Source organism: Sabethes cyaneus, chromosome 2 (genome assembly GCF_943734655.1).
Source record: "Sabethes cyaneus chromosome 2, idSabCyanKW18_F2, whole genome shotgun sequence".
Lineage (NCBI taxonomy): Eukaryota > Metazoa > Arthropoda > Insecta > Diptera > Culicidae > Sabethes > Sabethes cyaneus.
This window is the reverse complement of record NC_071354.1, coordinates 83,285,062-83,307,426: the sequence shown is the minus strand read 5'-3', so window position 1 is coordinate 83,307,426 and position 22,365 is coordinate 83,285,062. Positions and strand designations below refer to the sequence as shown.

At 40.3% G+C, this 22,365-nt stretch overlaps 1 protein-coding gene across 17 annotated transcripts in view; it reads right to left on the bottom strand.

Annotated features, from left to right (window-relative positions):
• Positions 1 to 22,365, bottom strand: part of LOC128738154 (rab11 family-interacting protein 4B) — a 222,558-nt gene that overhangs the window by 51,629 nt on the left and 148,564 nt on the right. The window contains exon 1 of one of the 17 annotated variants that reach the window (XM_053833049.1): positions 21,529 to 21,800. The exons of 14 other annotated variants lie outside the window; for them this stretch is intronic. The gene's annotated coding sequence lies outside the window, so the exon portion shown is untranslated. Of the gene's footprint in view, positions 1 to 21,528; positions 21,801 to 22,365 lie in introns of those variants that run through there. 2 more of the 17 variants (XM_053833050.1, XM_053833051.1) reach the window with 2 other exon arrangements.

Below are 22,365 nucleotides of genomic sequence, written 5' to 3'. Positions count from 1 at the left end.
GCTCAGCACAGTGATGGAAGAAGTTGCTTAAACGCAAAATTATCTATTATGATTATAAAATTATTTTAACTTTTTCCGGACGGCACGTTTTTTAAAAATTTTGAGATAAACCGTTACTACGAAACAACTACTATTACTAGAACGTATTTCACTATTGTAATACGAAGTGTAACTATTCAACTAACATTGTCCAACTGTTACACATTATAGGTTGCATGAACCAAGGTTAGTCAAGAGAGGTTTTCTGATGTTCAAATTTGTTCATCACCCACGCTGAGTTACGCTTGACGATCACCGAAATTTTCAAAGCGAAATCGGTTGAATGTGTATAAACAACGTCGATGGTTGCTAACCAATCACTCCGCGCACCTCTGTTCTACAAACTTTCACACAATTGTGTGGGCTAGTGCTTAAAGGGTTAAGGGATTATGCTAAGTGGTCGTTAAGCCAAGAGTCTTTATACCAAACAGCATTATGTCAAATGACTTAATACTAAATATGCCGTCCTCATTCTCATTGTTTTGTGACAAAGCGATAATTTACTCAAGTGCATATTGATAGGAAAGCGATTTTTTGTAGATTACGCCCAAAGTCCATTATGCCTAACGTCCATTATACCTAACATCCGTATGCCTAACCTCCGTATGCTTATCGTGAATGGTGCTGAGTTAGGCAGAGTGCATCGCATTAGTGATCTTGGTATTTGCTGGACACAAAACTAACATTTACATTATGAGTTAATTACACATCTGAAGCACCTTGGCATTTTGAATTTATATTTATGATTGAATGAAACTTGCTGTATGCCTGCTGTATTAGATCATTATCTGGTTTGTTTCATAAGCAGCTTTAAACTGGAATTCTATAGATAGAACTTATTCAAAGGAGATATGACATTCTGGAACTCTTCGGCTCAAACCTGTACGATAATTTTAAAACATTCCCGTTAATTTGAGTTTGACTTGGTCGACCTACATTTTATTAGCTACTCAATCCTTCCTCATTCGTTTTTTTTAAATTCTGCTAAAGTGGCTAATAGATTTATAGCTCGGCACTGCTATGCAAACTGTAGTTCGACTGATACGTTCTACAAGCAGGAAGATTTAAGAGTCGTTCACACTTTGCATTTGTCATAGATTACTTCATACAATTAAAAATTTATCGCAAGCGCTTAGACAAATTTTCGACAGAAGATAAATGAAACTCTCTGCCCATTTGTTTCACAATAATGAGTCAATATGAACCTTCACAAAAAAGTAAACTTTTCACAAATCCAACGCTTTTTCTGCATTCTGCAGTGCACCAATTATACCGAAACGAAAACTATGTCAACACACCACCAATAATCTATTAGGTCACTCTACCGTCGGCAACCGCTTACCGCTTTTACAGAGGTCTGAAGGAAATACTTAAAAAAACACAAACATTTCCGCGTTACGCCTGAACGATACCGCCGGCAGCGTGACAGTCAATGTTATTGGATTTCGTGCCTTGCCAAACCTTCCCCAAAACAAACCTCTACTACGACACTACGGTTACGCTGCTGGTGGCATCGACAAACCATGTCACTGGTGGCAACAACCCGACCGATCACATCATATGTTGTTTACCGGGGCCCGGAGCACACCGTGTGGACGAGGACCGATTTACTCGCTCGACAATTACGCGCCACGAGTGAGTGTGTATTTGTGGTTGCTTCGGAGACCCGATAAGAGCTTTTTATGTAAGAATTTGAATGCTTTTGGCAAAACCGCTGAAACTGTGCCAAAAATATCGAAAATCGCATTTCAAAAAAGCATAAATCGATCAGCAGCAATCTTTGCCGACTGGCAGGAGGCACCACGGCGGGCGGTGACGTAAAGAAAAGCGATGCATCGGTCAGTTTGGCACCGTCGTGGCGGCAGACGCGCTGCGTCCGTCCGTCCGTCCGGCACGGCGGTGGAACCAATTTGTTGCACAGTAACTGTGCGAATATTAAACTGATTGATCGTGCGTGAAATTTCCATGAGCTTCCATGAAACGGAAATTGTTGGTTGTTTGGTACCGGAGCTGGTTCGGTTCGATCGCCGACTATCTGCTTCTTCTTCTTCTTCGAAGATAGTAGCTATAATTCGTTCAACAACACTCAATTGGCTACGAATGATTTAATGCTTACCAAAACATCCCGCGTGAGTGTGGTCAAGGCGGCACGACGGCGGCGCGGCAGCGGCGGGCTAGCTGTGCCGTATGGCGAGAAATTGTTTTTCCCCAATTGTTTGTTATCTAAACAGCGCGAGATGGCGGTAGCTTTGCAATGCAGGATGCTATGCGTACATTAACGAGCGTTATGTGACCCATCGAACTATTAAATGCAAAATTTGGTAAACATTTGTTTTAAATCAGTATAATGAATTTTATTAGCTATGTAACATCACATTACTGACATAATTTAGGTAGGTTAGTCACTTCACAGTTGTGGATCAGCATTGAGTTTGAGGTAAAACTTCCATTTTAGCAGAATCAGTTCTTAATTTCCATTAATTTCTGCATAACTATGGGAAAGCTTCAACTGTGGAGTGACTATAAACTTGATTGCAATTCTCTGACTGCGTTTAATCTGCGGAAAGAGAAAACTCTCGTTACGCAAGGAAGGGCACTTAACGTCAAAACGACATATTGCACAGTCGACTAACTTTTCCAATTGACATTGGATCAGGATATTCTGTAATGAGTATAAGCAGGCTGCATCCTTTGGTCAACTACCGCGAATAGTTATAGCCAACTAGCCATGACTTTTCTAGATTCACTTTCTGTCCAAGCGAACAATAGCGAGCGAACAGAAAGGATCCTGCTAGACAGTCGTGGTTTCATAATCATCGTCGGCAAACAGTCTGTCTATTACGATGTCGCGTAGCACGCCGCTGCAGCTGCTGCTGTTAGTGACCTGATTTTCTATGCTTCCCCATGCTTTACGTCAGATTATTTATGCTTCTTAAAAAATGCTAGCTGCTATTCGCTTGCCTAGGAATGCCGCCCGTCGTACCGCGCCTTTCGGCTGCATTTTAGCGATCGCAACGATGCCAGTAGGTATTGGCCTGCGCGATGCACTCAGTAGTAAGTAGTAGGTTTTATCACTCATCAACTAGCGTTTATATATGGCATCGTGTGACATTACAATATGGTTTCCTGTTGCATTATCGTATTATATGCGGACCAGTTTCAAATTTCGTTTGACTCGCTGTTTAGCTCAAGTAAGCGATTGCAAATTGTTCATTGTGATTGTGCAGAGGGGAAAAATGCATTGACATGAGCGAGTTGTATTTTAATACAGCATACCTACTTTTGCATTGTTTTCTTCGCCACTTGGCACAGAGATTAAATCATTCAGTATTACGTCCGTCATCGTTATGCAACCATTTCGTTGGTATGTAATGATTAAACCGACAACTTTCGTAAAGAATGCATTTGAACAGAATTAGGTAGTTCGGCGTGACTTGTTTGAGTGGCGAATTTTACGCTTGCATCAAAACTTAATACATACAATCTGATGTCTGTTAACTCCCTCGAGCAAATTGTTGCAATTTAACGCAAGTAATACATTCCGGTGGTTTGTTAACAACTGCAGCTATGGAATGCATTCCATTACTGACGGGTAAGTTCTTTTACAGCGAACCGTGCATGGTTTGTGAAAGGTCAAACCTGTCTGCAAGCTGGCTAGCTGTCTGAGACCAAAGCCTTCGAACAGAATCATGCCGTCCAATCGAGTATAGCACAGCTGACGGATGGCTGGCTGTTTGGTTTGGCTGGCTGGCTGCCTAGAAACCTAAATTCTGGAGGCTTCTTGTTTCACGAACAACAGCACGCTCCGCTTCAGGTGGTGGCTGGCTGGTAGCAGCTATAAGCCTAACCGTTGAACCGTGGCAACCGTCTAATAGAGGCAATGAAATCGTATTTAATTGCAGTATCGGTTTCTAGACCGAATAACTTTGTTTTACTATGTCGGGAGCCTTTGCTACACTAGGCACGTAGAGCGGAGATCACGAATCGTTTCATTGGTTTCGAAATTAAATCGATGAATCGATTATATAGGAAAAGATTTTGCCTAAATTATACTAGGTGACGGCGTTTGGTGTGTGAAGACGATTCATTTTAGCGGAACTAATTTGGAATGGACTGAAAATAATAAATGGATTTAAAAAATACGAACAAGTATCGCAACAATACAAGGTTGAATGTACTATATTATGACTAAAAAATCCCTTCACTGCACTACGTACACAGGTGAAAGTGCAACCTAGGGATCTCATTTTTGTAAACTTTATTTTAAAAGGCAAAAATGTGAATGCATCAACTTGTAACGTTCTTTGGGATGACTTAACGTTTTCAACACCTTAGTAGCAAATGAAAGGTTATTTTTGTCTTTAAACTTTTGCCAGACTTCATAGAGATTGTGCTTGTCGTTTAAAAGTTATCAATAAAAATGTGTTCAATGTGTTTAAATGGGGGCGCACGGTATCACTATATACTATAGTAAACCAACCATACAGGCTATAGTCCATATTTTATTACCTGAGACTTCATCGTTTTTTTTTGTTACTAAATTCATCCTTTGCGCTAAGTATTAGGTACCGTCGATTCGGGTGAAATTGATCAGTCGGGTGAAATTGATCACCTTGGACCAACGAGTAAAAAACTCTTTATTCTACGTTTATACTGATTCATAAAGCTGAATATGCACCCATCCATATAAAGATTGAGTTACAGGTTAAAGTCACTTGGCTTTCAGCAAGATTGATCTTGTAAATGGCTTGATTTTTTAAAATTTACTATTTTGATCGAATCGCAATTTTCAACATGCCCGATAAAACTCCTTGCTGTTAACACAAATTTCGTTGCAGAAGGAAATTTTGATAGAACTAATTCGATTCTCTAATTATCTGGCTGTGCTTTGATAATTTCCATGAATAAAATTATGCGACAGAAATTGTTTGATTTGACCTTTTACGAAATAAAACGATTGATAATATCGTGAACTGAGGCAACATAGATTTCTAGATCGCTGTGGGTGCGAAATGGAGCTGCCACCTGCGAAAGTTTATTCTTTCTGTGAAGCAGAATGGAGATTTATAAAAGGGTGCAAAAGACAGACAATACTTCGCGCAAATTTTACAAACGCTCCATATGACAGTTGCATGAGAGTGCAAGAGATCGGTTTGTGCTTACATAGCGAAATGCAACTACACATTCAAAGAGACAGTCAAGCTCCCGTATATGAGGAGAATTAAATTATTTGTTTCACTAGATTGGTGAAGATTGTGTACGAAAATCGTACATTTACACATATATACAGCAATGTTTAAACAAAAACAAACGATTACGATGCTAAAATTGGCTTAATATCTTTTCTATCGTTCATATTTATTTAGCAGATGCATAACCATGCTAATGTAGAGCTGACTGTTTGATTTTTGTGCTAGTTGCTGTACGCGACATTGTTGCCTACATACAGGCAATATCTCTATTACGCCAGATTTTATACTTCACGTTAGGTTATTGCTGTCAGAGCGTATGGTTTAATAGCAATATCGTCTTGATATCTACGTGATCAATTTCACCCGTTATTTGTAAATTTTCAATTTCACGATTACATTAAGTTTTATCTAAAATAAAACTATTTATATAAGATATAGATGATATTGTCGTGTAGCCAGCACTACAGTACTTATTTTAAAATTGAATCATCTTCCTAAATATGTTTCTATTCAAAGATATTTAAAAAATACTCGAAAAAGTGATCAATTTCACCCGAATTCACGGTACCGATTTCCATAAAAATAGAACAGAAAGTTTCAGAACAACAATAAACCAACATTTGCTGCGAAGAACGTCTAATTTGATCAAAACGTTTAGTAGTTGGGACATAAGGAGAAACATCCTATGATTTCTGATTTCCATTTCCGCTGATTTTCTTGAATTTGTTAGAATGTTTACCTGATTGTATAAAAAACGCTCAATATTAACAGACGCCCCTAGACGTCTGTAAACATAGTCGGATGTCAACTAAAATGCTTTCAATTTGCTTAAGCAAAGTTATGCCACGATAAAAATTATGTTGATATTATACAACATATAATATGGAATATGGAATATACCACACCACCCCCTTTTAGAAGAATGATGTAGGGAAATTTTATCATCCAAAATACTCAAAAAACAATTTGATTTAGCCGGAAAATTTATTTTCTTAATAATTAAACTTAATTTAGAGGTTCGTGTATCTTAAAATTTTTGTATTTTTTAAATTGAATAAAGGGGGCTTAAACCGTCATTAGACATTATCTCTTTATCGACAGACTTCGAGTACAGGAAAATTACTGACTCTATCAAGCAAGCACCGCCTAGCCGAGATTCGAGTATGCGACGACTAGTTTGTTAGACCAGCATCGTACCTCGAAGCTAAGTGGGCGGTTTTCTGCTATGAGCGCCATCCTAATCTATACCTATAAAAATGGATTTCTGTCTGTCCGTCTGTCTGTCTCTCTGTCTGTCCCTATGTTCCTTTTAGAACCGAAAACTACTGAACCGATCGGCGTAAGAATTTGCATGTAGGGGTTTTTGAGGCTATGGAAGGTTCTCTCGATGGCAAAAGTCCCCTTCCCCCACTAAGAGGGGGGGGGGGGCTCCCATACAAATCTAAGCCTAAAAATGGATTTCTGCCTGCTTTATGTTCCTCATAGAATCGAAAACTATTGAACGATCGGCGTGAAAATTTGCCTATAGGGGTTTTTGGGGCCAGGGAAGGTTCTTATGATGGTTAGAGACCCCTCCTCCCACTACAAATGAAACACAAATTTCTGCATAACTCGAGAATTAATCAAGCAAATGGAACAAAATTTTACATGTGAGTGTTTTTGAAGACAAGAATTTTTTCTATGGTGGATTGAGACCCATCCCTACTTTAGGAGGGGGGGGGCTCCTATATAAATGAAATACAAATTTCCTCATAACTCGAAAACTAATAAACAAATGGAACCATATTTGGCATGCGGGTGTTTTTGGAGGCATGATTTTTTTCTATGATGAATTGAGAACCCTTACCTTTTTAGGAGGGGGGGGGCTCCCGTACAAATGAAATTCAAATTTCCTCATAACTCGAGAACTAATCAAGCAAATGGAACCAAATTTAGCAAGTGGGTGTTTTTGTAGGCCATTTTTTTCTATGGTGAAGTGAGACCCCTCCCCTTTTTAGGAGGAGAATAATGACCCCTCTCCCTTTTAAGAGGGGGGGGGGCTGCCATACAAATGAAATACAAATTTCCTCATAACTCGAGAACTAATCAAACAAATGGAACAAAATTTGATATGTGGGTGTTTCTGGAGACAGCAATTTTTACTATGGTGAACTGAAACCTCTCCCCACTTTAGGATGGGGGGCTCCTATACAAATGAAATACAAATTTCCTCATAACTCGAGAACTAATTAATCAAATGGAACCATATTTGGCATGTGGGTGTTTTTGGAAGCATGTAGGGCTGTAGAAAAGCTAAACAGTTTATCTACCCAGACCCTGCAGTAGTTACCAAACTACTTACCTTAACGCGTAGGAAACTGCGCACGATCACCGGACTCCTCACCGGACATTGTCCCACTCTTTACTATTTAAAGAGAATTGGCAAGGTCGTAACCGACATTTGCCGCTTTTGCAATTTAGAACTAGAAAGTGCAGTGCACTTGCACTGCTCCTGTGGTGCTATTGCGTCTTCCAGATTCAGTTTCTTCGGAAGCTACCTATTAACTAACTCCATACTCAGTATGGAAACTTCATCCCTAGAAGGTAGTTGGTTTTATTAACCATGTAAAACCTAATTGAGACTCAGTCTTACAACCCAGCCCAACTCCATCAATGGGTATGAGCAATCCGTAAACTGTGTACAGCAATCGGGGCCAGCTACAAAAGACAATCTTCGTGACTGTCGCAGTGGCATTTTTGAACCCAGTGCCCTTCTGGCATACAAAAACAAATCGGAGCGAAAATAAATAGGTTCGTTTCTAATTACTTCATTATTTTGTGCAAAATATCAAATAAGTAGGACATACTTTTATATCGTAAAACTTAAATATTCATGTTTTCGCTTACATGCTTATCATGCTTACTTAATCATACAGGATTAAGACATCTTTTTTCTCTTTTTTATCAATTTTTGTCTTACTAAAATCTCAAAGAAATATGGGTAGAAACAAAACATGTCAAAATTAAGCAGTAACACTATTATAGAAACAAATAGTCTTCCGTGTTCCTATAGTGGAGGAATCATTTTCACGAGAAATAAACGAAAATTTGAGTGTCTCTTTATTCATCACATAAATAGTGTCCGTGAGATTCACCTTGCTGCCATTTATACACCATTGAAACCCCAGGAATTAGCAAATGTCGCTATGAAAATTATGTGATTTGTTATAAAATTCTTAAGCAACTGAACATTTTCGGTTTACTAAAAAACAATTGTTTATTACTTCATCAACATTTCACTTCATGTTTGTATGCTGATATGCAACATGACAAAACAAGTACATATTTAACATTTTATTCCAAGCAAAGTAAAGCCTAGGTGCTACATTCCGTTATCGAAACCTTTTCTTTTTATTCGACAGACTTCGCAGCCAGCTGTTAGAGTGCAGGACAATTGCACGGCCAGTTGCTGCGATTCTATTGACTCTAACAGCCTCTCCCAGTCGGGCTTCCAACGTACGACGACTGACTTATTAGGCCAGCGTTATACCTCTAACCTCTAACAATTTATAATTTTTTATTAAAGGTTCAGGAGCGTTTCATGAGGAAAAATGGTAGACTGGATGATACTGCGAAACTTCGATATGGGGCCAACACTATATTTCGTAGTACAATTACTGAGTGGAACTCTAACACACACACACACACTCTCGGTTAGCGCCTAAGTGTTTTGACAATTAAACTATCAGTACACAACACCCTATATTAGATAATCTCACATCTAGTTTCGATCATTTCAGTCTAACCATTTGTACTCACACACATACGCTCCACCCGCCGACGGTAATTATTTTTATATGATTGCTCTTTCTGCTTCTACCACTGAGAAGATAGACTATTATCGGCTGCGTTGTGGTCGAAGTTTGGCAATCTGGTGTCGACCGTCGAGCGGCACGCTGGTGTCTTTATAAATGAAATATTCTCAAGCTGGTATCAAAATCAGCAAAAAATAGTAGACACTATTATTATCTATGCTGCGATTTTTTTGGGAAATACTCTAAAATAAGTCACTAAAATAAATATTCGTCGTTCAGTGGTTTGAAATACTCTGCTATTAGATATTTAAAGCTACTTGACCACTGCGAAGCAGATAAGGAGGCAACGTATTCAAATATACACATAAATCGTATATTAGCAAGTACTGAAAATGGTTGTAACTTGATGCGCACCAAAGACGCAAACATTCATGCTTCGACTTGCTGCTAGAAATTAAAAAAAGGGAAAAAATATATACTTAAAATATGCTACACCCTCCCCCTTTTGAAGAATGAAGAATTATAAAGAAATCATTCGTGATGTACAAACATTAATTTCACTTGACCAGAGTTCTTAAGTCCTTTACAATGTAATATCAATGAGCATATTAGGGTTTAAAACGGCCATGCGTTCCCTTTGTTTTCTTCGGATCTAATGAAAACGCACGGTTTTCCAAAGACATTCTTTTGGCGAATCGCACAGTCGTAGTATTTAGTTCAATCGGAAGCAATCGATAGAAGCGGAAGTTCTTAGGCTTATTGTAACTTCATGGACATGTGTTTAAACTACATTTTTTTTAAATAAAAATCAATTTACGCAATTCTTTATGGTATGCGAAAAACCGACATTTGCAGCTCTTCAGTTTTACAAAAAATCTTTAAACGAACGTTTATGTCTTGTTTTATATAATTACACTTGAGTCTTATAAAGCAATTTTTGCCATGACAATCGATTAATTACTAAAGACAAGTTTCCAGTAATTGAACGTTTAGAGCGCAACTCCCCCAGCTTGGCAATTTTAGATCTCGATCAACAATTAAGCCCACATCTCCACGACTCGGTTGAGAAGGTCAAGTTTGTTGCTGCGCTTGCTCCAGACTCTTCTTACCGGGGCGCCATTTTCATAATTGGCTAAACGAGCAGGCAGCCCCGGCCCCAGAGCCCCGACAAAGCCCACCCAATTCCGCTGTTTCCAGTTATCCAATTGGCTTCAATTACTCAATCGAAACCTACACATCTGTTGTGCCATGGAAGCGTTCAATGTTCGGCCGACACTATTCTATCCGAACGCCTCCTCAGCCCGTTAAGCAACAACAAATAATAAGTTTTTGCACGTCGCCGGTCTAGCGTAATCGGCCCACTCGAATAGAATTTTCCGCTAGGGAAGATGTTTGTTGGTTGCAAGTTTAGCGGCAGGTAAATGAGCGCATGCTCCAGCAGCATGTAGAGGCTCATATAGTTAGTGCACATAACCATATCGAATGTCTGCCTGTACACAGTCCGATGAGCGCGAGCAATTCGACGCTGCCGCCGCCACTTCTTGCGTGTAACAATTCGAATCGGCAGCCTCGCCCAATGCCGTTTTCAGCAACGACGACGACAACAACGGCGGGGTGCGCAACATTGACGGTTGTGTATATTAGGAAAGTTGACGTCATTCTACATAGTTGTGCTAGCTCGTATCAGTCAGCGGGTGCAGATAATCGGATGTTTATCCATAGATACTGGTGGTTGGTCGCCGACCTAGACTCTCCAACAGCCCCGCGATTGATGGGTGTGAGTGAACAGCCAGCACATGGATGGACTTTAATTGAAGTTTATTTCATTTTATAAACTAAGCTGGCATATGTGCCCACATGGAATAAAGGAGTGGCATCAGCAGTAACTTATTACACAACATGAGAAATGAAACAAATTTCTGTGACGAAATTACGTTGTATCGCGTAAGAAGTTAAATTGGAGGAAAAGTCACACAGTCCTTATGAATTGCGAAAAGATTCCCAGGCTTCAATCTGTTGTTACAGGGTACAAAATAAATTGCCAATTTTAGATTCCCAGCAGAAGCTGATAACAGAGCACGGTTTTCCATCGTGGCCACTCGCGGCACACATGAAGTCAGGTCACAATTAGGAGTACATCAACACATTCATTGCGCCGGCTCATTGTTTCGACCCACATTCACCCTCATTTTGGACATCATTTTACTTCGACGAGCAGCAGCAATTTTCTTCGTTTAAATTTTCAGTCTTCGGTAAATAGGCCATGCAACGGAAAAGTCGATTGCCGATTGCCTCGGCTCTACCGCGGCCGTTCGTTGGCAGGAGATAGATTATTTTATATATTGCAGGCTACCGGCGATCCGTGCTGCTCTGCTGCATATGAACGTTTTACTTTTCCCTTTGGACGGATTTACCAACCTCTAAAACGATTACCTTTCCAACACAAGGAGAGGTGATCTTTTTCTTTGCGGCTTCCACACCAGTCAGTACAATGCAATGTCTCTTTGATCTACAAATTTCGAGCGTGTGATCGTTTGCGATCATAAACTAAGCCTGTCCGAAGAATTTCGTTCCATTTTCATCTACGGGCGCTCCGCTCGATACACTTTTCAGAGCAATAACCAGTAACTTCACCACTAACTATGGACGGCATTGGGTCGTTTTACTATGCGATGTGCGGTTGCAAAATAGCGGATTGGAAGTTTTGCTTTTCTCTGTGTACTTGCGAGGCATGATTAGCCGACTCCGTCAGGCGTACCGAAAAGATTCATATAGACAGCTAGTCAAAGCAAAGCGGATCGACAGAAACGGTGATCTGGAAAAAATAGCTACCGAGTAGTTTTGCCTCGCCTCGGGAGAAAGAAAATCTCAGCTTCTGTCGGCAGCCGCACAGACAGACACAATCTAACCTGTCGGTTTGAATGGTAATCTATACTGTAACACCATTTTTCCTCGTGGCTAGCCATAAAAGAAGAACTAAGAGCACGGCTGCCCACGAGGAAACTCCGCGGAGTTTGGTAGCCAGGAAGCCGGCGAAGAAAGAGCTGCCGGTGATTATTCAACACCCTATTAAAGTTTTTCTCCATCGCCCACCCAGTTCTGTGTTGTAATGATTCTTGGAACATCAATGAACCGTTAATGCGATTATAAAGTAATCGAAAAATAATTGAATTACTTTATGAGTGAGGAATCGCATCCGACGGTGCGGTGGTTGCATGTTGCACAGTTAGATTGTTGGTATTAGCCGAATAGAGCAACCAATTAAAATTTACTTGTGGCTTAACAATAAAGAATTGGTTTTTGATGTACCCGCACCTTAGACGTGGCTTGAATTGTAATTCACATCATCAGCGTTTGTAACCCAAGCGGCATGTTTCTCACAAAGATTAAAAGATTTGGGCCTAAAAAATCACAAACTTCTTATCATACCTGGTGATCTATATTGTCAGTCATCTAGATGTTAATAACAAAAATTATTAATGAAAGAAACCTGGCTGTCGGCGTCACCTTGAAATGGAACGAAGCATAGGATGTTTGCTACCTGAAAATGGTAGTTCTCTTTTAGTAGATTTATAATAGAGAACCGTCGTAACCGTCGTAACCTTTCGTAACAATCTTGCAAACAAATCACATAGCTTTTCAGAAGTTCCATGTTTGAAAATGTTTATTAAGGACGTGAGAAAAAGAATTGTGTCATGCAGTTTTATTTTATGTAACTTTAAAATCCTTTTTTTACTCGGCCGGTTGTCACCGATAGCACAAGGCTTCGTAGGGAATCATGGGAGCTCACACCACTGCGGAGCAAATTTTCACCATCCGACAGATCAATTCAATAATACCACCTCATGCATCATGCATCACATTTGAATTGATTTCAAAACAGCACACGATACAGTTGATCGAAACCAGCTATGACAGATAATGCATGAATATAGTTTTCCGGGCAAACTGACGCAGTAGATCAAATCTACCCCGGAGCGAATAATGTGTATAGTACGTGTTTCGGTACTCTCGGGTCCTTCCGAATCGCACATTGTGTTGCGGCAAGATGATCAACTGTCCTGTATGTTATTCTACATCGCTATTGAAGGTGTGGTCCGACGAGCGGGCATCGAAACGAGAGGAACGATTGTCAGTAAGAGTAGCCAATTCCAAGCCTTCGCAGCTGACCTCGACATCATTACTAGAAACCTTGGCACGGCGGAGGCAATCTGCACCAGACGAAAAACAGAGGCTAGGGGGATTTGGTTACAAATCCATGCGTCGAAAACCAATATGTGGTAGGAAGAAGCTCCAGAGAGAACACCGTTTGTTCTCTGGTCATCGCTGACAATAATAGGAGTAAGAAAATTCAACGACGCATTCAAGGTGAAAGTCGAGCCTACTTTTGGCATAGAACTACGTCTTACCGCAGGGTGCCAATCCAAAATTTAGATTCAAGCCAGCGTCACGAAAGAATGGAAGAATTTGACCGTTATTAGCTCTTAGAATTCAGAACGGATTTTGTTGATTCGCATGCCATTCGATTTACAGAAGATGCAGCAACCCAGCTAGCACCAACTCGTATATCAATGTACGAAAACTATCGTAAATATCTCCTAACAAACTCGAAATCGTAACTAAAGCTGGATAAAGTGGGATCAAGTTGATTTTCTATCGTATATAATGGTAATGACTGACATACATACGATTTTCAGCACAAAATCGTAGAGTAGTACGGAGCGACTCGTGCTTAATCGGATATTATCGTATATAAATACTTATATAGTCGTAACGCTCAAAATTATTCGTAATCACGTATATCGCCTCCAAAATAGTACGGACATGCCAATTTTGCGCATGAAATACGATTTACTTTGCATGTATATCTGTACGTAATGCTGATTTTTACCTTTTTTATACATATGAAAATGCTAGCTGGGAATTGTGTGGTTTTCATGAAAAGCTCGCTTTCGAATCGCTAGATAGTGAAGATAAAAAAAAACTTTCAAGGTCAAATTTCCCCATACATTTTCCATGCGATAACTTTGTTTCACAGGCACGAACGAACATTACATACACCAAACGAACGCCTGCTGCTTGAAGCAAAAAGAAGAAAAAGAATGAACTAACGATACTTACGTAGCCCCGCTTTCCTGAAAACCGTTATTCGAGCCGTTATCGTCGTTCATTCGTCGCTCAAGAGTCGAGTTGTTCCGGTCGTTTTTCCTCTTTGGTCTAAGTTTGGACCTTACCAGTGGCAAAATCGTCGTGTGAAAAATTATTTTATACGCTTCTCTCGACTGCTCGAATCAGCTCAACTGCTAAACTGGACTGCTTGATTCGGGTGAACGACGTGACTGCACGACTTGACTGTTCGACATGACTACTCGACTCAACTACTCGACTCGACTACTCGAATTAATTGTTTGATTCGGCTGTTCGACTAGACTGGACTCGACTGCTCATGAAAAATGTGTTATTCAGCACAAATATCAAACGGTAATCAGCCTGGTAGTCCTCGACGATCTTCAGACAGTATCTTTGCTTAAGGAAGACTTTGCTTAAGGAGTACAATCGGATAGCGAAGAGTGGCGTAGGCGTATGAGCCTCGAGTAGCAGGCACTATTTGGACAGCTTCTCATCGTACACCTGGCGAAAGCTGAGAGACCATGACGGGCCGGCCACGTCGCAAGGATGCCGGACGACTGTGCAGTGAAATCTGTTCCCTTCAAGAAGCCCTATCGACTGACTTACGTGTGTCGAGACGTTCAACGGATTGGCGACGAGTAGCCCAGGACCGAGTAGAGTAAAGAGGAATCCTTAATAAGTCAAGGGCCACCCCGCAAGACGCTCCGATCAAAGAGCAGGCACTATTTGGAGAGTTTCTCATCGTACACCTGACGAAAGTTGGAAGACTACCCAGGTAGCATTTTCATAAGTATAAGAAAAATAAAAATCAGCATTACGTACAGATATACATGCTAATAAATCGTATTTGATGCGCAAAATTGGCGTATCCGTTTTTGGAGGCGATATACGTAATTTCGAATAATTTTGAGCGTTATGACTATATAAGTATTTATATACGATAATATCCGATTAAGTGCGAGCCTTTCCGTACTACTATACGATTTTGTGCTGAAAATCGTATGTATGTCAGTTATTATCATTATATACGATAGAAAATCAACTTGGTCCCATTTTATCCAGCTTTAGTTACGATTTCGAATTTGTTAGGAGATATTTACGATAATTTTCGTACATTGATATACGAGTTGGTGCTAGCTGGGTACGTTGGGTCGACCACCTCACAAGGATGCCGAATGATTGTGCAGTAAAATTCGTTCTCCGTTCCGGCACCAGGAATAAAAGGGCCCAACGTGCTAGATGGCTCGACCAGGTTAAAGCCGACATGCGTGTGTCGAGACGCTCAACAAATTAGCGACGAGTAGCCCAGGATCGAGTAAAGCAGAGAGAAATTCTTGGTACGGCAAGAGTCACCCTCGTTCTCTGCCGGTAGAAGTAAGAAATAAGTTCGTCCACTAGAAAAGTATTGGGCGATAATAAAGTGCAACCTAACACCGAAGGCTGCAGCCACCAAGGACGTTGGTCAGAAGAGGAATTTGAGAATTGGTTTCAGTTTTTTTTCCATGAAATATTATGTTATTACCCTGGATTTCCTATGGAAGGAGTAACTGTATTTTTGTATAGAACAAAAATTGAATAATGCTAGATCTGCCGTCACTAATCCTTTCCAGTTCTTATTGCGGTGCCTATATGGATCAGGGGCTTCACAATTAATGCGATTTATACCAACTTAAATGCAGGCTTTGATAGCGTCAATCAACATGTTTTGCTTGCCCAACGTGATCATCTGGGTGTGTCTGGCTCAGATGACACAGTGTCTTTAAACCTCATCTATGGATTCAAGTCCTACATGCGCAGTCGTCGATTGTGCATCAAATTGGGATCAACAGAATCAGTAGAATTAAACCACTCAAGCGTACAGGTGTCCCAAAAGGCAGTAAGTTAGGGCCATTACTGTTTACCATATTTTTCAACGACGTGTGCCAATCTATACCGGAGGGTTGCAAACTTTTGTATGCCGACTACAGTTTTTTTTAGATTATCAAAACGCTCACTGACTTGGTTTTTACGACGAATCATCGATAAGTTTTACGATATAGGCAAACGTGCCAAATCTCGAAGAAATCTTAAGTTCATTCCGCACATCTCAGCAAAGTTCCGTGACCCATATGGCGATTGCAAAGCAAAGCATAGCAAAGCCTTGGGCTTAAACGTCTTTCTTAAGACTTGACCCTTCTTTATCGACAGACTTCACAACCGGCTATTAGAGTACAGGAGAGTTAGGGGGTAGTGCGGGGCGATTGCGCGCTTTATAATTCAGTCTTGTTCGATCTATTTTGGAATTAGTAGCTATCGCATGCAGCCCGTTACGTTCCTAATTTGGACAGTTAAAATCGAAAAGGTTTAATCAAGTTTCATAAAACATGTCATGAGATCCCTCCTATGACAAAGCCCGGATGAGCTACCGCACATGAAAGAAGCATGACGCTGTCTCTGGGGAATGGACATCCTTGAAAAGCGGCGAAACTTCCAAAGAATTTCAGCAACACAGAACAGACTGCACTCAGAATAAGCCCTTTAGATCAATGTGTTATTTAACCGGTACTGTAATTGGTTTGACTTTAATATTAGCTCTAATGATTTTCATGACCATGTGATCAATTTTTATGTACACCTCTTGTTTTATTCCAATGGAGGGTATGAAATGGAGAAAGACAAATGAGCGTTCAACATAGCTCTGGCCATTCCAAGAACCTACCTAGCGCATCCACATTGCCATACTCGGTAATGCTCTATTGAGTATCCGAGCTAGAAGGTGCGATGCCGGGTGGTTCCCGGCTGCCTGAGCTCAAAACCGCGGTTTTGGCAGGCCTTGCTAATAGGTAAATCTAATATAAGTTATTTTATTTATTTTCTTCGTTTAATACTGCCCATGGATACCAGAAGAAAAAATTAAATAATTTTATTGGAAGCACTTATGGAAACTCAAAGGACGCAACACTATTCCATTCGAAGGACTGCTGGTGAGATTGTTCTATTTTTGCCCATATATACAACATTTCGTCTTAATATCATATGATTAATAGTATTATTATTGATATCATATATGTGGAAGGCTGGATGATGGAGTGGATTGCCAACCTGAATCCTTAAGGTCTGAAGCAAATATGGCAGGTTACAATTCTCACAAACAAATCATCACGTGGGTTAACCCGTTGCAACCCCGGAATGCGCACAATTGCCTCTGCTCAATCCCTTTTGGCCCTTCTGTAACAGCATTAGTGTAAAATTCATTTGATAACCAAATTTGGATCTACTGTAATTCTACCTACATACACTGGCAAGTCCCCTACTACTACTAATACTACCTCTAGTTTTATTCCAATGGAACTGACGCTATATAGTTATTGTGGCATCTCGATGAAATATGTCATCAGTACAAATTTCAGGAATTAAAAAAAGTGAATATATCGTGACAGTCCTCGCCAGTGGGAGGTAGTTAGCGTACTATAAAACGTTGACGGAGAAACATTGTAAAAATATGTGGAACAAATACGGAGGAACAAAAAATGGTAATCATACAAAAGAAACGTCGGATCTCTAAGCCTCGTTTATATGGGAAAATAGTTCGAAGTTTTGGATTATTCGTCGTGTAACTATTTAAACTGTGTTCAATACAATTGTTGTACTTTTCATTTGTCACCAACTAATCCGATGTGACAAATGAATGTATCATCTAGTTCATAAAAGATCAATTAGTCAGAAGTGAAACTGCTTAGAGCTCTATTTTAATCCGTTTAGAAGTGTGACTGGACTTTCTCCGTATTGTTTTTTGTTTTGGACCTTTATGAAATAATACGGTATGGACTTTTCAAGAGAAGACCATGCATTTCAAATGAAAGTATTTTTGAATTGAATTAAGTCCGGACATAAAACCTGTAATTTACCGAATGCAGGTCGTTTATTTCCTACGTCCTCTAAGGCAATCACGCAAAGCACCAAAAACCTCAGCCCATTATGGCAAACAATGGTCTAACAGCAACCTTCCGTAGCAGCCGACCATCAGCTGCATACCTAAATGCGAAAATTGCAACTTCCAATCATCAGGTAAGCGTTTTAACGAGTCCATTCAATCAAAATTTTCCGCTTCGCTAGTTATCCACTGCCCCAAATAGTTGAAACTTGAAAAAAATAAAAACGGAAAATTTCAAGTCGAGTTCAGTGCCAATGGCATTTCGAGCAGTGCGATCACATAAATTTTTGCCAATTAGCCGATGGGTTGGCGACGTGACAGAAAATTGCGATCCATCCGGTTGGGCCATTGATTTTAGTGATCGGATAAACCATCGTCAAGAATTATATTTTTGTCTAAATTGCCAGTGTGAATGATGTATAGTGAACGGAAGCAGTGACATTAAGGGTGCTTGCAGTAAAAGTTTTATTTCATGATAAAGCTCGCTATGTAAAAGAACCCGTTTCCACGGCAAAACCACATTATGCATAATAATTTTGCTAGTTATGAATAATACAATGAACCGAGCGCAGCTCGGTGTAAGTGTTGCTTTCCATTTAGAATAAAAGCAATGGATAAAATGCAAGAAGGCGAGCGGTATGAGGTTTTGTTCAGTATGATCATGTTCATCAAAGAAGGTGAACATACCGGAGATGACGGCAAGCAAGAGGAACGAAAGAAAACAATTCCTTCGGAACATGTACGATGCGGGAAAATTAGTTAGACCCCGCATGCTTACAAATTGAAAAGCAGTTCGTCAAGGTGCGTCGGTTGGTATGCCGCCGCCTCCACCATCATCTACTTTATGATTTGCACGCTGCTTGGTTGGTTGGTTGGTCGGATGAACGACGCGGGAAAATTATGCAATCTAAGCTGGGAGCGACTATTTATTTACATGTTGAGAAACGATCTCGAAGAGCATATAGTGCGCGCGTATTTGTGAATGTATGTAGGTACCAGAGGCAAGATCGATGCCGTTGCCACCATGATCAGCCGCTGGAAAACTCTGTATGTGTCCATATGTGGGCTGCTATGCAAATTTCTCGATATGCTGCAAATCGGAACCCGCAAACAAGCGTGTGGTATGGTATGCATCCATGCAGCAGCTACTACATGGTTCCGGAAGAATAGTTTTGGCTGGAACAATTGATGTAACAATGATATAACTGTTTCTTCCCGCTCTCGAACAATGACTGACGGGAGGAATCAACGGGCAAAAGTCCGTTGCACTGGTTATGTGAACATATTTCCAGTAGACTGGTGGAATTTAGAGAAGAATGCAACTAACTTGTTCTATTGTTATAGAAACCAAGAATGTAATTTACAGCAATCTGACAATGATGAAAAGTACTAAATTGCCAATAAAAACCAACAGTATTTAGAAGATCGATATTCAATAAAAGTAACATCTTACAACCGAACATGACATTGAATTGGAATCATGAAAGCAATTTAGCTGTCATCCAGTCGATGAGCATGACATTGCCTGAACCCAGTTGACGTGAAAAGTAAATTAAATGTTTGTTTAAACAGTTTGTTTTGCAATCAAGCGAAGAGTGCTGTTGTCCGCTCCGTTTCATTCAACCTCTAAAAGAGAAGAATGTCTTGAATGTTTATTTGATTCACGAACTAAATACCTAGTCACTGACACAAAATGACTTAACATCCGATCACAATCGCATTCGATCAGGTGATAACATGAAAGCTCGCGTGTAACCACTTCATATATTTATTTGAACAACCACAAATGAATATTTACGGCCGTAAACTAAATGATAAGGGGAATTTACATCGACACCGTAACGAACGGTACACGCTGTAAGCAGCTATGCTCGATTAAATTGTTTTGATTCGCTATAAATTTTTAATTTCAATCAAGTTATTCAGTGCCTTATTACGTGTTAATAGAGAAGGATAATGAAAAACAGTGTAACAACGGTTACTCGAACAACCGTTATGGTCCACATGAGGCAAATATATACATTAAAAACAAAGCAGCATCAGGAACTGCCTTGAATGATTAAAAACAGTTTGAGTAAAAGATTATTATTAATTCGCCTTTCGTCATAGTTGTACAGGCGGTTACCAAACACACATAAAAATTAGGTTTGGCAACGCTATTGGCCATCTTTCGTTTGGTATACCACAACTTACGACACATACCTACAAGCGAACAACACAGCCCCAACCAAATGCGGCAGTCACGCGAACAGCCGGAGTTCATTCTAGAAACGCAATTAGCCCCATTTTCACTCGCTGTACTATCATCATCATCATCATCATCATCACCATCATTGCTTTTAGTTTGGTTTCGATTGATTTGATTTTTGTTATCAGTACCAAATCAACGAAAACTTGCGACTGTTATTGTGTCATGATGGAAAGCTTCGTCGTTAACGTGCAGCTGTTTGAGTATGTCAACCCGAATGGCTGTGTTCACTTAACCGGTTTTATCCCAAACTAAATTAAAGATAGCAAACCAAAAAACATCCATGTTTCTCAGTAACATTGTCAAGAATGAATTAAACCAAGCAATATTTCACAGCTTTTCTAATTGATTTTAAGTGATCGCTTCCCTTTTTGTGTTGACACTGCTGTAGGCTAAAGTAAATAAAACTAAAAGGGGTTCACAGGAGGGAAACAATGCTTTGTTATTCCCACAACATTCAATGCAACCTAGCTGGGGTGGATCACTACTTCAAGATCAAACCTCTTGACGTTAAATTTTGTTTCCCGTTGACATTCTCCGTATTCTCAGTGATGCCCTCAAGGCAAATGTCCTCAGCTGTGCTGGCTGGTGGTGTGAACCTATACAGCACTCTCAAAAAAGCGGTCTTAAGTCTGTGACGAGTATTTCCAACCGGTCACGGTCATGTCGTCTTCTTCCTCTTGTATCATGTTTTTTTTTAAAGAAGACTTATCGCACTATTCAAATTAGTTCCAGCTATTGACCTCGATCATCTATCGTTAAGCATCCAGAATCGCTCATTCCTCATTTCGCATATTTATTCACTTCGATTTTTGCAAATTTCATAAACTTTTCACCGTTAGGGAATTCACACTTTGCTGCTTCGCAGCGACTTTCTTATCTTCCTATTTATCAACACTTTCTGGTTTAACAGATATTTTTATCTACTCGGAGGTTAGCACTTGCTTCGGTCGGAACAGATATGACTTTTGCGGCAGTGAGTAATCCGGATGGTCGAAACCTTGCGGCAACAAGTAGATCTTCCCCGATCCCTGGTATCCTCCGCTCGTTCGCAAAGTCATCCAAACGTAACACACTGCCCTGAATTCTGCCGTACAACGCTGCCTTGAACTGTTGCACCCTGAACAAACAAAAATTTTCTTCACAAATTTTTGCTTCCGAAGCCGTGTGCGATTAATATAGTAGCACAGAAATAATAACCATTTCCCGTACCGAAATAATACTACACCATGTGTAAAAAACAACCGACCACTTGGGCGCTGGGTTATACTGGTTCATCAACAACAGCAGCAACTTTTCGGCCCACTACAGACAGACCAACCAACACACGCCGAATACCGAATCGAAACCGTCGTAGGGAAGAGTGTTGTGCAGAAAGGGTACGATGCAATCAAACACAGTAAAAAAACTATCTCCGAATCGAAACCGCGGCGGACCAACAGCTGCGATTGAACGCGCACGCGAACGATACGCCAGTCACGATACTACTGGTTAGTGCTGCTGAGTCGCACCAACCGATCGTCGAGTCGCGCTGAGTGCTCCCACTCCCCGGTTGGCTGACTGACTGGCTGGTTAGTCGCTCTACAATGCACTCAAAGCAGTGAGTGCGTCGCTTGCTTGCTGTCAGCCGGCAGCCCCGAGACCAACCACTCAAGTCCACTAAGGGAGGCGGCGATGTGTACTCGCCATGACTACTCGCGGATCTCAGCACAGGGGAAAAGAAAACGAATAGGCAATAAATAGAGAAATTGAGTTGTTAATTCTTTTCGTTCTGTTTTGTGACAACATTTAGGTACGTATAAATGATTCTTCTGTAGACATTGATCCAGTTGCCGAGGGAATGATATAGGGCAATTTGTCGATAGTGGTACAGAAAAATATCTTTACATTTAGCACTATGGGCATTAGAGAATATAGGTACACAGAAGGCACTTTTTACGTGAAACGTCCAATAAAAGTATTTAGTTTTCGTGTCCAAAAATTATCAAAATTCGGAATTTAATTTTGCAGAAAAAATTGTTATTTACAAAGTAAATATTTTTTATAGGT